A 4,186-nucleotide genomic window follows, 5' to 3' on the forward strand; every position below is an offset into this window, starting at 1 on the left:
CAATTGACAAAAGAAAACAATGGATGAATGGATGTCGTTGGTGGTTCACAATTTCATCTAATCCGTTCTCTCTTACCTACTCCTCTTGAATATTAGTTTGATTAATTAATTGTTATGCGACTTTCTTAGCCTCCCCTTAACCCGATCCCTCGGTGAAAAGGGCCTAATATTAACTACTAGCAATTAATACAACATTATAAAGCAGAAGTTAACGCAATTGATTGTCCTACCCCTATCCCTAGGTGGTATTGCAAAATCAAGAAATTACTCACCAGTTCATGAAATTACTGTACGTCCCCGTATCAATAAAGACAAACAACAGTTACCGAATGAGTTAAACGATAAAGGCCTTACGCACAGATGAGAACCAAACAATTAATAGTGAAACATATGGACACCATATAAGTAATCAAGAGTTTCAAGCTCTTTTCGCCGAGGGATCGGGTTAAGGGTAGGCTAAGAAAGTTTCATGACAATTAATTAATCAAACTAATAATTCAAGAGGAGTAGATAAGAGAGAGCGGATTAGGTGAAATTGTAAACCCCCAACAACTCCATTCATCCATTGTTTTCTTTTGTCAATTGAATCAATCTTTTTTGCATGTTAATATTTTTGTTCTCAAATCAATTTATTAATTTTTATTTTCAAGTCTTATTTTTTTAATTCATGTGAACGAGAAAGCCTTTCGAGTCTTTTGGGAAGAACGATATTGGGTTTTACCAATTATATTACCAATCCGTCAACAACGACGTTCAAACATCATTAAGTATTAAAGTAAAATATCTAAAAAATATCTTTGAGTACTGATAATGAAAACTACGTCGCAGATGTATGACGTAACGACGTTAAAGTGAGAGTTTAAAAGAAAAAATAAAAAATAATAAAAAATGGAGGGACTTTCATTCAGTGAAAAAGTTAAAAATCTCTTTGGATACTGATAATAATTGTAAGATATCTCTTTTGATACTTATATTTGACGAAAACTACATCATAGAACCATGGGACTAGGACGTTAAAGTGAGTGTTTAAAAGAAAAAAGAAAAAAAATAAAAATAAAAATTTGAGCGCCATTGGCTTCTGGTAAAAGCATCCAATTAATGCTCCCAACCACTCCAATGCCCTTCACGTTGATTCCCGCAACGTCTATTCCCCAGAGGCCTCGATGTTTGATTGAATGAAAAATGAAATACAAAGGCTTTGTATGGTTTGGATTTGATTTTGTTTTTGTGTGTTTGAGGGTTTTTTTAAGGTTATGCACTGCTTCTGATGGCAGTACTGACAGCGTCTACTTATGGATGCTGATGAAGAAGAGAAAGATTAACATCTACTGAAGGATGTTGATGAGAAATATTCGCATCTTCTAATGGATGCTGAAAGAGTTTAAGAGATCATCTACTGATGGATGCTGCTATGGAAAAGGATGGGGACTAGACATGTACTGATGGATGTTAGGTGACTAGGCATCTACTGATGGATGCCAATGAAGATGAGAAAGATTGGTGTCTACTGAGAGATACCAATGAAGAGAAGAAAAATTAGCATCTACTGATGGATGTTATGTGATTAAACATCTACTGATGGATGTTACTAACAGCATCTACTGATGGATGCTATGATGATGGAGACTGGGTCAAGCTAATGACGTTAAAGAAGCGCTTGTTGGGAGGAAACCCAATGCTCTGAACTTTTACTTTTTAATTTTCAATTTTTGTTTTTGTTTTTGTTTTATTTTATTTTTATTTTATTGTGCTCTGCTTGAATGTACTGAACTAGCTTGATTCAACTATGTTATTTTCTGTGACGAGTATTGCTTTATGAGATTTTAGTGTTTCATTGAGGTTAAGATGATGCATGATGTGCTATAAGTGATGAATCCCAATTTGTGAGATAGGTGCTTGAGATAAAGTTTGATTGAGATACTGAGCAGGATGTTTTTCTAAATTTTAGAACTTGTGATTTTACCTGTGTGAGTTTTGAGCTTCAGAGTTGTTTTTAATTAATTGTTATTACTTTAGAAGCATGAATGATTTTGCCCAAATTTTCTGTGATTGAACTACTTGCTTGCAGGTTCCATATGATCAAGGCCATCTTTTGTTATCCCTTATTGTTTTAGCCTTTACATAATTTTTGCCCACTGAAAAGAGAACAATTTGTTCTAACCTTTGAACCTTGAGGCTTATGCATGTCTTGAAAAACCTTTTTGAAAAAAATCTTTACCTTGAGTTAAGTTGAGAACATATGATGAGGTACTGATAAAGGTTCAAGTTTGGGTTATCAGGTAACAACGCACTTCTCTAGGCAGTGAGCAATCAAAAGAAAAAAAAAGTGAAAAGTAAAGGCAACAGAAAAAGTGAGAAAAGAAAATTCATAAGAAAAGAAAGAGCTCACTGCAAGGGAAAGCTGGGAAAAAGATAAAAAGATGATCTTGAATGACAAATTCATAAATGTCTCTCTTAACTCAAGGAACTTTGGTGACCAGAAAAACAAATTTCCTTCTTAGCCCAACCAAGTTACAAGCCATGAAAAGCCCTTGTGATAACAACCTGTTTGTAAATATGTTTGATTATGGTTAAATGAAAGGCAAAATTAATTTCCGCCTGTCACGCGGACGACCCGGGTTCGATCACCGACAACGGGGCCAAAATTTTGATGGGTGTCGCTCCCAATGCAAAATTTAATGTGCATAAAAGAATGCGGTATAGACTAGGAAGTGACTCCTAGTTCGTCTCTCAAGGACCAAACTGTGGTTCGAGAATTACGTCTAACACGAAGTGGGGGGGTTTGTGAAAGGTTTTGTGAATGCGGATAAACAAAATTAAAATACGGATTCAAACAGAAATGTAAACAAAAATGGAAACAGAAATGCAAACACTGAATCAAATACAAAATAAAAATGGTTGGTCATTAACTCAATTACCATGCTTCCAATCCCAGATTAAAGACAAGTACACACTACTCTAATCCAAATCCGACACGAATCACCCAACTAAGCGAAGGCTAATTCGGTCTTCAAAATTGAGGACTAAGCGAATGCAATGCACAAATTTAATCAGTCATCCATCATGCAGTCTAATCAACTAAGCGAAGATTTGACACTGATTAGGCAACTAAGCGTATACCTAATCACAGGCACACAACAGATTGAATATTGAGCTAAATCAGAGCAACAACATGGCAATTAAAGTGCAAGAGTCTCATGAATAAACTGCTCTAGCCTCTAATCCAGCACAGCTAACCGACGAAGCAAAGGTTAATCATGCTATCATAATCGCGTACTAAGCAAACACAATACACCTATTCCATCAGATGTGTTCTATACAGATTGATCAACTAAGCGAAGATACAATGACCAATTGGGCAACTAAGCGTATACCCATTGCAAGAACACAGTCAGATTTCATAGAATGCCAGGCAGAGCAGAATAAACACAAGAATAGTCCAAGAAATCTCAAGGAAACAAAGCAATTTTATAAATGACCAACCCGCTAACTTAAGCTAGCATGACAACTAAATTAATACAATCAAACAGAATAAGCAACATAGTAAACTGAAACTTTAAAGTGAACAATGCAAGAGTTAAATATCTAAACGCAGACAATGCTATTTAAATGCAAAGCTTAATCTAAAATATAAAATGCAATACTTAAACTAATCAAGAAAGAAAAATGAAGAAATCACATGTGTGCCCTGCTGGACGAACGTGTGCACCATCTTCAAGCCAAATTGAACAGGAACCATTTCCTTCAGCTATCACGGTGTGCACTTTTTCTTCCAACACGTCACTTGCCCTGCACATGAGCCGTGACCTCCTTCCTCACCAAAATCCAATTAAACTTTAATATGTGACAAAATTTCTTTCCAACGTGCTGCTTCTTCAAAGATTGGGAACAACTTTCCTAAATTAAATCAAAGCTACTTTCTCTTCCTCCAAGCAAAGATAAAAACTTAACCACCGTTAGGTCTGTTGCTTCCATATAAAATTGACGCTTCCTTTCTTATGAGTCGGTATTTTATTGATTTCACTTAGTTTATTGTGCTAGAATTAATCAGGGAATTGTGCTTAATTATCCGGTATTTTCCCGTTTTTCCTAATTATGCTTAATTTGACCGAAAATTCTAATTTTAGTTAATTTGAATTTTCTGAGCTAATTATTTGCATTTTTAATTGTAGGGAAAATTTTGGAA

The sequence above is a fragment of the Vigna radiata genome, chromosome 5 (assembly GCF_000741045.1).
Source record: "Vigna radiata var. radiata cultivar VC1973A chromosome 5, Vradiata_ver6, whole genome shotgun sequence".
Lineage (NCBI taxonomy): Eukaryota > Viridiplantae > Streptophyta > Magnoliopsida > Fabales > Fabaceae > Vigna > Vigna radiata.